Raw genomic sequence first — 14,194 nt, forward strand, 5'->3', positions numbered from 1 at the left:
GGACTTGAATATATTTCATAATGAATCAAAGTGTGATCAATCAATTGACTTTACAATTTATCAACAGGATGGTAATTCAAAGATGAAATCAAGACTTTCCTGGTAAAACGGATAGGCCAAACATTCTTGCTTTTTGTTATTTTGAAACAGGTTTCTCTCCTCTTATAGAAATGACAATCTGTTAAATTAAAAAAATCTGTTTGATTTAAAAAACGGTGCTGGGCACATTTCACAGGCAGTGAGAGGAAAGAGGGTGACCCGATGCCAACATTGCCCACCCCACAAGTTGAAAAATCATGCCTGGCCCCCAAAACCATGGGATTTTTTTGGGGGGAAAAAAAGATATTATAATTTTTGGTCTCTTGATTTTTGCATTCCCCTCCCCAGGGTGTGTGACAGGTGTGGTGCTGCCAACTCCCCCAGATTCATACAGGAAGGTGATTCTAGCCTTGCGGCAGGAGCTCTCTGGCTGCCTGATGGTTCAGAGCTTCCAGCTTCCTGAAAAACCCAACATTCTAATCAATTCATTCTGTGCTCCCACAGCCCCACGTTGGCCTGTGCCCCAGCCCAGCAGTGAATCGCGCTGCTCAGCTCTTTCTGCTCCCTCATCCCCGCCTGTGAGGATGGTGACAGCTGCTCCCTCCCATCCTGAAAACTCCTCTGGCTCCTGAGAGGTGAGGGGAGAGCTCTGCTTGCCTTTTTCAGCAGCCTTGACTGGCTGTTCTTCTCCAGGAGTCAGGGTTGTGGGGAAGAGAGCCCATCAGAAGGGGTTGTTCATAAAGACTCTCCCACGAGTGCTTGAAATGCAGAACTTGCAGTGTCAGGTTCCCCAGTCTGTCTGTCTAGTTGCTGAACATTTGCAGCAAGGAATGCAGCCACCTCAACCCATATGTGGTCACCTATATTGCCCCACCTTCACAGAGATTGTAGAGACTGCAGCATGCAGTTATTGTAACACCAATATCACCATGTGTGGGTGGGCATAAGGAGGACACACTAGGTGATGGAATGGCCCCTTCTGGCCTTTAAATCTCTGACTCTCCAGTTCATTTTAAGCTGGCAAAAGCTACGCTCCATCACTATCCAGCATGTAGTTAAACCTCTGTCCACCTGGCTTTGTTGAGTCTATGTATGGCTTGTTACCAGGGAAGCAGGGAAGATGCAAGGTCTCCAAAATACCGGTAGGGGTAGGTACACTGCGGATGTCAATGTTATGAGGACAGAAGAGTGTGCCATTATGTCCATGTGTGAGGGTTTACGCCCCTCGTTGCAAGGTAGCACGGCCTAGCAGCCAGAGTCCGTAGAATTGCCCCTGGTTACGGGGTAGCGCGGCCTAGTGGCCAGAGTCCATAGGATTGCCCCTGGTTACAGGGTAGCGTGGCCCAGTGGCCGTAGTTCATAGGATTCCTCCTGGTTACAGCGCCGTAGGGCCTTGACACTGGCTCAGCAGGGAGATCCTACCGAAACACGCTGAGGCTTACTGGGGGCAAGGTACCAGTCCGTCACCCCCCCCCCCCCCCGAGTAGCTTCCTACCGTCTTGAGAGTTGGAATCCCCCACGAGTCTCCAGGTCCGTCACACACCCTCCCCGTTAAGAGGGATCCCCCGGGTTGATCCGCCCCCTCCTCCCCCGTCTGGAAAAGAAATCCACATTAGCGTGTGCCTTACCCGGGCGATAAAATACGCAGAAGTCGTAGGGTTGGAGGGAGAGGTACCAGCGCAGAATCCGAGGGTTTGCGTCCTTCATACTATGTATCCACCGTAGGGGGGCATGGTCTGTGATCAACCTGAAGTTATTCCCCAACAGATAATAACGTAGGGTGTCGATGGCCCATCTCACTGCCAGGGCCTCTTTCTCTATTGTGGAATAACGTTGTTCCCGGGGGAACAGTTTACGGCTTAGATACAGTATCGGGTGTTCTTCCCCGTCTGATTCCTGGGAGAGCACAGCCCCCAGGCCTACTTCCGAGGCATCCGTCTGCAGTATAAATTCCTTTGAAAAGTCTGGGTGTCGTAGGATTGGTTCTTGCATGAGTCGTTCTTTCAGGGTTCCAAAGGTTTCTCGCATTGTTCCGACCACTGCACTTGTCGAGGCTGCAAGTTCTTTGTCAGGTCCGACAAGGGGGCGGCTATGGATGCAAAATCCGTCATGAAGCGGTGGTAGTATCCGGCTAGTCCCAAAAACTGGTGCACTTGTTTCTTTGTCTTGGGGATGGGTACATCTCTGAGAGCTTGCACCTTGCTGATTAGGGGTGTCAGTTTTCCCCCTCCTACCGTATATCCAAGGTGGCACTTTGCCGGGTTAGCTGTGAGGCCGGCTGCTCTGAGGGCTTGCAACACCCTTGCCAGATGGAGTAGGTGTTCCTCCCAGTTGTTGCTGTAGACTACGATGTCATCTATATATGCTGCTGCATACTAGTCGTGGGATTGTAAGACCTTGTTCATCATGCGCTGGAACGTAGAAGCAGCTCCGTGGAGCCCGAACGGCATGGTTATAAATTGGAAGAGGCTGAAAGGTGTTGGGAAGACCGTCTTCTCCCAGGAGTTTGGTGTGAGGGGGATCTGCCAGTATCCTTTGGTTAGATCTATGGTAGACAAGTTCCTCGCTCCCCCAAGCCGTTCCAGCAATTCATCCACCCTCGGCATTGTGTATGCATCGAAGCGGGAGATGGCATTGACCTTTTGGAAGTCGATGCAAAACCGGGTAGTCCCGTCGGGCTTTGGGACTAGGACGATGGGGCTGCGCCACTCGCTCGTCGATTCCTCCACGACCCCCATCTCCAGCATTGTCTCTAGCTCCTGCCGGACCGTGTCCCACATTTTCCGTGGCAACGGTCGGTGGTGGTCTCTTACCTTCTGACCGGGGGTGGTGGTGATGTGATGACTCATTAGAGCCGTTCGTCCAGGGCAGGCGGATAAGACATCTGGGAACTCCTCCAATAGTTGAAGCTGTTTTTGCTGTTCGGGGGTGAGGCCTGACCCCAGCGTCACCGGCCTTGGGTCTGGTGGATCTCCCACTGGGGGTCCAAGTTCTGATTCTGGGGTGGACAGGCTGATGAGCAGGGCTTCCCTGGTCTTCCAGACCTTCAGAAGATTCACATGGTAGATACGCGTCTCCCTCCGTCGCCCTGGTAGTCGGACCTCGTAGTCCACTGGCCCAGTTCGCCGGACTACCTTGAAGGGGCCCTGCCATTTGGCCAGAAGTTTCGACTCAGCCGAGGGCAACAAGAGCAACACCCGGTCTCCTTGGCCGAAACTCCGCCCCTTAGTCCCGCGGTTATAGAGACGTTCTTGGCTTGCTTGGGCCTGTATCAAGTTCTCCCGGGCGAAGGCCCCTAGTATTTGGAGCCACTCTCGGAGGTGTAACACGTTCTGGGTGGTCCGGAGAACTCGCGTCTCCTGGGCTTCCCACTCCTCCTTCAGGAGGTCCAAGATCCCCCTGGGCTGCCTTCCGTACAAGAGTTCAAAGGGCAAGAACCCCGTCGAGGCCTGGGGTGCCTCCCTTATGGCGAACAACAGTGCTGGCAATAGAGTATCCCAATGCGTAGGGTCCTCCTCCATGAACTTCCGTAGCATAGATTTCAAGGTGCCATTGAAACGTTCCACCAGGCCATCTGTCTGCGGATGGTAAACTGACGTCCGGAGCGTTCGTATGTGGAGGAGGCGACACAGCTCGGCTATCAGCTTGGAGGACATATTTGTGCCCTGGTCTGTCAGGATTTCTGCAGGTATCCCAACCCTGGTGAAAATCTTAACTAGTTCATTAGCAATTGCTGGTGCTGGCGCCGTTTTTAGGGGAACGGCTTCCGGGTAACGTGTCGCGTAGTCCACGATCACTAGGATGAAGCGATTCCCCGTCTTGCTCCTTTCAAGGGGGCCGACTAGGTCCATCCCAATCCATTCGAAGGGTATGCCAACGACTGGCATGGGTACCAGGGGTACCCGGGCTACCCCCTTCGGTCCTGCAGCTGGCATTCCGGGCAAGATGCACAGTAGTCCCGAACCTCTTGGTGTATGCTCGGCCAGAAGAACCGGCGAGCCACCCTCTGGAGTGTCTTCTCCCGCCCCAGGTGTCCTACCCAGGGGTTTGCTTGGGCTAGTTCTAGGAGGCCTTGCTGCAGCCTCCTGGGAATCAATAGCTAGCAGAATGTCTCCTGGGTCTGGGGTTCCTGGGCTAGGCGATATAGGCGATCCCGCCATATTTCAAAATGGGGGCCCTGTGGGGATCGCGGAGGCGGGTCTCCATCGGGGTCCGGGCTGGTGGCTTGTTCCCAGGCTCTACTTAGGGTCGGGTCCTCCCTCTGCTCCTGTACAAAGTCCACGTCTCGCTCCAGTTCCGCCTGGGCATCTTCCACCGAACGGGGCCTGGCTGCGGAACGAGTTGCGAGTATCTCCTCCGGCGCCGAGGTCCCTTCTCTGGGGTCGATCCTTGGTGTGCGTCCGAGCAGCCCCGCTCTCGGAGGCCTCAGTCCGCCCGTCCGTGGGTCAGGTGGTTGGTACTTCTGGAGAACCTCCCCGAAGCCTGGCCAGTCTCACCCCAGTACCACCGGGTAGGCTAACCTGGGGGCCACGCCCACCCGGAGGCCCTCCTCCCGGTGGCATACTTCTAGCTTCACCCAGGCCGTGGGGTAAGGGTGGATGTCCCCATGTACACATTGTAAGTGGATCGGGGGGCCCGAGAGATTGAGGTCCGGGACCAGCCCCTCCCGTATGAGGGTCTGATTACACCCCGAGTCCACAAGGGTGTTCATGAGGGTTCCCTTGACCTGGACAGGGACCACCAGCTTTCCTGTTCCTCTCTTCCACGCCCTTAGTCCCGCGACCCAGGCTTGTCCGTAGTTGCAGTCCATAATTGGGCAATCCCGCCGAAAATGCCCTTCCTGTCCGCACTCCCAGCACCCCTCTCGGGCTTCAGCGGGTCCCGGGCCTCTGCCCAGGAGGCTCCCTTGCTCTCGGGGTTGTTGGTCCCTTCATATCGGTGCCCGGGAGGCCTTGGGTCTGGGCTCAGGGTTGGGGAGTTTTGGAGGTGTGCGGCAGGCGCCTGCTGACGGTTCCTGGGGTACCGACCCTTGAGGATTCCCTTTTCCTAGCCCACCTTTCTGACCGGAAGTTCCTGTTACCCGGGTCGGCGCCTCGGCCCCCTCAGCGGACAAGTAGTCCTCCATCAAGGCCACCACCGCCGACAAGGTCGCCGGCCAATGCCGACGTACCCAGGCCCTTCCTCCCGGGGGCAGGATCTGAGTGAACTATTCCAGTGCCACCATCTCCGCTACCTGTGGTCCCATCAAGCCCTCTGGGTTCAACCATTTCCAACAATGGTCTCGAATGCATTGGGCCACTGCCCGGGGCCGGGTCCCAAGGGGGTACTGTTCTTTGCAGAGGTGCTGGCGATAGGTCTCCGGGCTAATGCCGGTATGGTCCAATATGGCCGCCTTCACTAGAGGGTACTCTAGGGCCTCCCGGGGATCGAGGCTACAGTAGGCAGCCTGGGCCTGTCCCATCAGATAGGGGGCTAGTAGGGTGGCCCAATGTTCTGGGGGCCACCTGGCAGCGGTTGAACATCACTAAGAACGCCTCTGGGTCGTCTTCTGGCCCCATCTTAGTGAGGCGTACCGGCAGTTCCCCCAAAGTCTCCCTGGGTCCAGGCCCAGCAGGTATGGCGGCTGCAGCTCCCACCGGGCATAACAGCGTGGCCATCTGCTGCACCAGGCGCTCTTGTTGCGTCTGCTGCGCTGGACCACTAATTCCCGGAGGAGCTGCTGCTGGTGCTCTTGGTGCTGGGTTATCAGCAGCTGCTGCTGGCTGGCCATCTGCTGCATCATCTGCACCTGCTGCTGCTGCTGTTGGGCCACCTGCTCCTGCTGCTTTTCCAGCATCCACTTTAGGAGCTTCTCCGTCTCCATCGTGAGGCTTGGCGGGGGTCCCCCGGTTTAACTCCCTTACGCTGGACCTTTCAACAGGCCCGAATCGCTGCCCACATTCTCCACCACGTGTGAGGGTTTACGCCCCTCGTTGCAAGGTAGCGCGGCCTAGTGGCCAGAGTCCATAGAATTGCCCCTGGTCACAGGGCAGCACGACCTAATGGCCAGAGTCCATAGAATTGCCCCAGGTTACAGGGCAGCACGGCCTAGTGGCCAAAGTCTGTAGAATTGTCCCTGGTTACGGGGTAGCGCGGCCTAGTGACCAGAGTCCATAGAATTGCCCCTAGTCACAGGGCAGCATGGCCTAATGGCCAGAGTCCATAGAATTGCCCCGGGTTACAGAGCAGCATGGCCTAGTGGCCGGAGTCCATAGGATTGCCCCTGGTTACAGGGTAGCGTGGCCCAGTGGCCATAGTTCATAGGATTCCCCCTGGTTACAGCGCCGTAGGGCCTTGACACTGGCTCAGCGGGGAGATCCTACTGAAACATGCTGTGGCTTACCGGGGGCAAGGTACCAGTCCGTCACCCCCCCCGAGTAGCTTCCTACCATCTTGAGATCGTGGAATCCCCCACGAGTCTCCAGGTTCTCCTCGGGTCACCGGGTCCGTCACCTCCTCAGGCTCCTCCCGCAGCAGGGCTTCGTGCTGGCCAGGAGACGCTTCAGCTCCCTGCCACTTCAAGGGTGTTGGCTGGTCCTCCGCAGGAGCTTCCCAGGTAGGTCCTTCCCCTGTGGCCGCCACCCCAGATTGAGCTGAGTTCCCTCCTTTTATACTCCCAGAGCATTTGGAGCATGCCCAGTACGAATGGGGCGGGACTTCCTCCGTCAGAGCTACTGGTCTGACGCCGCTGGGGCTAGTGCGGGGCAGGGCTGCTCCGTCACACCATGCCTAAAAAAAATCAGACTTAAAAAGTTCTGACATCATACCCTTTACCGGCTCAACCCTTACAGACATCCAAGAACTGTCTGCAGTGGTCCACCACAGCTTGCATCACAATGGAACAGTAGATTTTCTATTAACTAACTCATTGTGCTGGTGGCATGCATACAGAATGAGCCTGTTCATACCATCTAAGTGTCCAGCACGGTTTGGGAAGCACTGCTTTCAAATCCCTCTGTGAGCTTGAGTACACTCACCACCCTGATCACAGAGCCCGGCAGCATATTATGTGTTGCCATACACCATGGTACCCACTGTAGACATCCCAACCTCAAACTGGTGCCCGCCTGACCGGTAATTGGCATCTACAGACTCAGTTTTCACAGAGCGCTCGACGTGCCTCCTTGGATGAACCCCTCTTTTAAATGCACTGATTTGAAAGCACAAAACCCTCAATAAACCCAGAGCAACTTTGATTTGTTTCCTCACATTTCCATGATAAAAATGATAGCTGCAGCAAAATTTGCTGGAAACTCCAAGGGAAACTCCAAGCACCAGGGAAACTATGAGTAAGAATTTGAGTTGCCTTATGGTACCAATGCCATCACAAATTCCCCATGAAGTCACTACCCTGAATTGTGACATCACTGTTATCAGATTCCTCTGGTTTGAAAAAAAGAACCAGTTAAACAACTTCTCCCCATTTTGCTGGTTCATCAAGGTGATAGACACAAATTAGCAGAGAGTTACAGAATATTTTATTAGAACTTTATACACCAACAGAGCTGAGGCCTAGAAAAGCAAACAGGAAGCAGTTAAATAAGGCTCTAACAGTCAATGCATTGTTTAAAGGGATGGTATCAGGATACAAATAATTATTTCCTTATGTTCTAACTATCCCCTTAGGCTAATAACTCTGAAAGAAATGTAAGAAAAATTAATGTATTTCTCTCCTCCCTCTTTATGCTGTTTATTTACCCTTTGCCCCTCACTTATCTTGGAGAATGACCCTACATGAGGTCAATTTCATTTCTGCTCTGGGTCAGTTTCACTCTCTGGTCATCTGTTAACCACACGTTTAAAGTAAAAGAAAGTATTCTCGCTTCTCATTACTTGTGTTTTAATTTTGTTCATATTGGCTTTTGTAAAACTCTTCTCCTTCCTCCCTTTTACAATTCCCTACATCCATTTTTATATCTAAATATAATCTAGCTCTACAAAACCTACCTTTTAGGGATGAAACTACTGACAGTATAATCCTCAAATCCCATTTCCACCCCGGGTCCCTTCCCTTGTGCGCTTTAGCTTTACCCACCCTTGTTATTCTGCAGGGGTCTGGAATACTATACAATCCCCAGACAATATGTCCCAATGGGAAAAAGTATTTTACCAGACTCCTTAATGTTTGGTGGCAATGGTAGTAGTTGGGACATGTAGATTATACTAGCCCACTGAATACTTAGCAGAGGGGAAGAGAGATGCTTGCTCATGCTCCTCCCGTCATTAATATACATGTGGGACTGTATTAAATCTTTTGATATGTAACAGAGAGAGGCGTGTAATGCTTCTTTAGACTCTACACTTCATTTTAATATACCTAAGGTAGAGCTGGACTTTACCCTCCTGCCCAATCACAAGAAAAGTGGGATCAAGTTTTGCTCCTATCCCTTTTTACACCTATTAAACACTAAATTTAAACCCACCAATCAGAGCAGAGAACCCCCCCCCCATTCCCACCAATCAGCGAAGAGCATGTTCCAATGTTCTAAACCCCTTGTTCCTACACAGTGCGGAATCCTCATATTCAAAGAGACGCAGCAAGACACAAGCCAGGCGTTTGGGAGGGGTCACTGCGGCCTGAGTCACAGGGAGAGGGATGGGGCAGAATAATTCCACAGGGCTACCAGGCCCACTCAGGACGATAAGTGCCTCCCCCAGTCAGCCCCAGCAGGTGTTTGTCAATGGGAATCTCTATGGGGAACAGTGGCTGGCAGAGGCTGTGCCACTCTGGGAATCAATTCCCCCAGGAGAGGAAAAGATCTCTGGGGGGCAGGGTTGGGGTACCACAGGAGAGAGCTACATTTGTGCTGAGAGGGAGGTTAAAGTCCCAGATAGGGGTGTCCCATCCTGTGGATTTAGGGACAAGTTACTTTTATGTATATCAGGATAGGGTCCCACTGGAGAGCACTGTGTGTGTGAGTTAGGGGTGTGAAGAGGCGTTGGGGTCCCTGGGGAGCACTGTGTGTGTGTGGTTTATTGGGATATATCAGAGGAGAGGCCCCATTGTGGCAGCAGTGCATGCAGAGTAGGAGTGGGGGGTTGGAGATATCCTATCTCCTAGAACTGGAAGGGACCTTGAAAGGTCATCGAGTCCAGCCCCCTGCCTTCACTAGCAGGACCAAGTACTGATTTTTGCCCCAGATCCCTAAGTGGTCCCCTCAAGGATTGAACTCACAACCCTGGGTTTAGCAGGCCAATGCTCAAACCACTGAGCTATCCCTCCCCCAAGCTAGAGGCCCTGCATTGAGTTACTCTGTGCCTCAGTATTACATTTCAAAATTACTCTTTCTCCCAGGAGTTGGATTCCTTCCACGAAGAGCGCTCTGGCTCCCCTCAGATGTCTGCTTCTTCAGCCACTGAAAGTACCATTCCCAACAGCCCGCCCCAAAAACGCAGGCGCACAGCCAAGGGAGAGAGCTCCCAGAGCCCCGAGGAGGCCTCAGAGTATCTGAGTGGTGACAATGGGATCAGATTTCACATTCATCCAAGAGATGAAATTAAGATTTGCGACCGCTTCCTGCTGGGGGGCTGCACCCAGGGGGACAGCTGCCCCCTCCACCACACCTGCTATCCCTACCATTGGCAGATTAGGCGGAGGGACAGCAAAGCCTGGCAGAGTGTTAGTGAGTCAGCTCAGCGGCACCTAGAGAAACTTTACTGCGACACTGGAAAAGAGCAGATTAAGTTTGTGGACAAGTAAGTGATGGAAAGCCAAACTCCAGTCCTGGAATCTACCAGCAGGAGGAGCTGTAGGAAACAGTGGGAGAGGTGCTGGGTATAGGGAGCTCATGGTGTCTCAAGTCCCTGCCCCAATCTGGGATGCAGCATAGGGAATACCTCGCACATCTCCCACTTTCATTCATTCCACTCCCCAGGTCCCTTATGTTCCACATGTGTGGGACTCCCCTCACTTTTCTTGTTGAAAATTCTTTTACATCAGAAATAGACTCAAGGAACTACGGTTACAGAAGGGGTAATTTGCACTAGAGGTGTGGATCCCAAATTGAGAGCTATGGTGTAGGCCACAGTGCTGGCTGCCAGGAACTCCCACCCTACTGCTGTCCTGGCCTCGCCCAGCAGGAGGTGCTGTAGCGAACTGGGCAGAAGCACTGGGTGCAGGGGAAGCTCCTAACTACTCTAGTCCTGGACTCTCCTGGTAGGAGGTAATGGAGGAATAATTGTTTACTGTATCCTTTTCCTGCTCACAGAGGTGGTGCTGTCGGGAGCATTTTTCTGCAGTCCATGAAGCTGGTTTGCTTCGTCGGACCCTATGACAAAGTGCGGCGACTTTCCAACACCTCTGATCCAAAGGAGAACCCCCACTTCCCCACAGAGTGGGCGGCCTATTGGAAGAGCAATGGCAATTGGAAGAAGTATGAGGAGGTGAGGAAAAGGGAACAACAGTCCAACCTGTGTCATGTATATCATACAGTGCGTTTCCCCAGAAATGCCTCACTGAGGTACACAAAGGAATTACATTCTGTAGTTAAACCAAAAACAACAGCAAAGGGGGAGACACACTTGGGGACACAGACAGAGGAGAGAAGGTGTGTGGAGGGGAGATACTGAGGATGGGGAAGGAGCCGTCGTCGGCAGGAAGAGAAAGGAGTTTCTCTGCTATGGCCTGAGGGAAAACCAGGCTGAAAAGGCTAAAGGATGCTGTAGGGAAAGGTCATAGTTAGTCAAGATGAAGAGAGGCTGGATGCTGGCAGATCTTTGCCTCTGGCTTCCCCAGATATCTAAAGAATTATTGATGAAGGTGGCAGCCTAAGGAGCAGTGTGTGGGGGTCCTTGGCTTTCCTCTTTGGAGCACTCTCACTGTATACCTCCTCTTCCTTTCCCCCTCAGCCCATCTCCCAAGGTCTCCTTGCTGCCTATGAGCAAAACAAAAACAGCTACACCTTTGAACGCCAGGGCCACTTCTTCATTGTGGATCTGAAGCGCCGTGTGCAACAGAACTGGGATAAGGAATACGTCCGCCTGGTCCAGCGCCGGCCTTCCTACCGCCCCCTCCTCAGTATGGTGCCACATCTGACGTAAGTGACTCCCCTGGCAACCATGGTCCTAAAGGAATGTAAGCAGCATTCAGAGGAGATTAATTCTAGTCTCACTATCTCCCTAGGACGCTCCCTAGAAGACCCTGGGGAACAGTTTCTTCCACTTCTGACGTCCTCGGGGAGAATCCGAAGGATGGCTATGTGGCTCCTACCCTACTACTGGGGTCCCGAAGCCACCAGATGGCCAGGCTTTCCTGAAGATGGAGGTGCTACCAACAGAGGTTGCGTACCACAGAGTTTGTGCTCTCTTCCATCAGTCTCTCTCAGAGGAAAAGACACTGGTGCTGGGGATTTACCGAATCCGGAATGATGATCTCTGGGAAAAATACACCAGGTATAAAGAGAAATGTTGTGGGGACATTGTGCGTGTGTGTATATGTATGTGTGCGTGAGAATCCTAGCACTTAGTGCCCAGGAATGCCAGAGGGGGAATGCTGGAGCTAGTGCCTACACTTGTGGAGCTCACCATGCTCAAGGCAGGAAGTGTAAAACCTAATGTCAGTGCTTTAGGGTGCAGAACCCATAGTGCTGGAAGCCTAGGAGCATGAGCCCTGGAGCTAGTGCACTAAGGTGTGCACTCATAGGAGTATGACTGAAGGAACTAGTGTGCTAGGGTGTGAATATTAGTGCTTGTTTCCTCAGGTGGGGATTTTAGCACACCAGTGTGAGCGTGATTGCTTCTTGTTTGGCAATTCCTTGTGCTGCAGTGTAGGTAGATTTAGCTGCACTGGAGTTTGCATATTTGGATGCATCCTTGGGAATGGGTGCATGGATCCTAGTGCACTGGGCTGCATATGTTTGTTTGCAGGATGCATGCATGTGCACTGGTGCACAGATAGTGCACTGGAATGTGAATATTTGTGCAGTGGTGGGCAGATCCTAATGTGCTCAAGTGACATTGGATGCACTAGTGTGTCATTGTTGGATGGATCCTTGAGGGCTGGGGGGGTGGGGGAGAAGACTGACTCCCTAACTCTTTGCCGTTCAAGCTTTTGGCCTTTATCTATTGAGTAAGTGGAGATAGAAGTGGTTGGGGGGAGTTAGGCCTCTACGTTTCCCCAAACATCCCCTCTGGGCAGGATCTAAGCCTGCTTTTTTCCCCCTTTGTGTCTCATTCAGGCAGAAGGCCATCATGTCCCATGCATGTTCACTGCAGGAGAAACACCAGCTGGAGAAGCACCTCTTCTATGGGAGCGCTGCTGACTTCCTGGAGCCCATCTGCCAGAAGAACTTTGACCCCAGCTTCTCAAGACTGCATGCCCCCATCTACGGCAGGGGCTGCTATTTCTCCAAGAGTGCCATCTATTCACACTGCCACGGCCAGGTGAGCAAGGCCGGGCTACGCAACATGTTCCTGGCCAAGGTGCTGGTGGGCAAGACTGCTGTTGGGCATAAACTTTTCCACCACCCCCTGCCCGTGGTGCCTGGTGGGCAGCTCTACAACTCCTGGGTCAACAGCAAAAGCAATACCCAAGTGTATGTGATCTCTGACAACTGCCAGTGCTACCCTACTTCCTGATCAGCTACAAGATGCTCTCTGACCCCGTGGCAGTGGATGGCTGATAGTGCAAGGGGGAGGAGCTGCTCATTAGGAAAGATTGCTGATGCAGCTTTTCTGATCAGGCTCCACTTCCTCCTGTGGGGACAGAGGTCACTTTTTGTTGTCACTTACAGCCTTCCTATGCAACCTGCTCTGTAAAAGCCCACTCTGCATCCACTCTGAGCAGCGGCTGTGACCCTCCCAGTGTATGTGGAAAACAAGGCCATCTAGTTTCAAAAGAGCTCTGTCCCACCCCATCCTATTCAATCTCCACCAGATTTACCCACCCTGTGTTCAACGTCGCTCCGTCACATTCACTGGCTATCCAAATGCAAACATCCCTGCAGGCTGTGCCGTCAGACACTGCTCCAAGCTCTGGCCTGGAAGCTGCTCTATTACACCATACGAGCCATCACCCTCCATGACCTCTCATTGCTTTTGTGGACTACAGTATGAGATTCACAAAAAGTCGCCACTTTGTGCATGACTCACCTTTTCTTCCACCTTCTAAAGGGGCCTTCAGCCTGGGGGTAATCGGTTTGTCAAAAGTTGTTTGCACAGTGGCTTGCTGTAGTGTTTGCTAAGTTTTCTGGTGTAGAACTAATTTAGAAGTATTGTTCGAAACTCACCATGGGTCAGAGCGCTCTCCTGCGTTTGTAATTATTTAACATTTAAGTGTGTTATATGGAGGCAGAGTGGCTGTAAGCATCTGCTGTGTCTAGTCTGTTGCATGAAACCCCCCAATGTCAAGGATCAGAGAAAGTTTCTGGCTGCTCAGGCCTTGCTCCCAATGACAACATGTCACCTGCCCCTGCAGGAAACCTCCTGTGATCCTCAGTTTTTGGGACCTAGGAATTGGCCAGTTGTTAGTGAGTTAATATGTCCCAATACCTGAGAACCTGCGGATTGCTCATTTATTCATGTAAGCAATAACTGTTTAATTCACACTGTATTATTAGCGTAATTACTGAGTTACTTTCTTTGCCGCGTTTCTTTGCCTTCATAATTTGAGATCACTTGCCTTATACTTTACATTATTTTTCTTGTCTTTAAAATTAAAGAGCTAAGAATGTTGTTTACTGCACAATGTCAGTGTGATTTACATTATCTAACACTTGGTTAATTAGACTTGTTACTTAATTTGATTTAATACCCCAGCAATCACAATTAATCTAGTCTAGGAAGTTACCCTATGTAGAATCATAGAAATATATGGCTGGAAGGAACCTCCAGAAGTCATCTAGTCCAGCTCAGTGTGTGTCCCGCCTCAACCACACACACTGAGCAGGACCAAGTGACTGGGAGTTCAAGGTAAGTTGTGGGTACTTGGTACCTCTAAAAATTCTTCTATCATGATTAGTGCCAAAACATGGATTTGGGGCCTACATTTTCAAAAGGGACTGACCTGAGGTGCTCTGCAGGTGACACCTTTTTAAAAAAAGACCTGATTTTCACAGAGCAGTGGCTCAGCACTTTTGGAAAATCAGCATCCTCTTAAAGTGTCAAGTCAGGTACCTAA

General features: G+C 52.1%; 1 pseudogene; it reads left to right on the plus strand.

Annotated features, from left to right (window-relative positions):
• Positions 1-9,415: 9,415 nt before the first annotated feature.
• On the plus strand, positions 9,416-12,698 carry LOC135885011 (protein mono-ADP-ribosyltransferase TIPARP-like; annotated as a pseudogene).
• The last annotated feature ends 1,496 nt before the right edge of the window (positions 12,699-14,194 follow it).

This window comes from Emys orbicularis, chromosome 1, assembly GCF_028017835.1.
Source record: "Emys orbicularis isolate rEmyOrb1 chromosome 1, rEmyOrb1.hap1, whole genome shotgun sequence".
Classification (NCBI taxonomy): Eukaryota; Metazoa; Chordata; order Testudines; family Emydidae; genus Emys; species Emys orbicularis.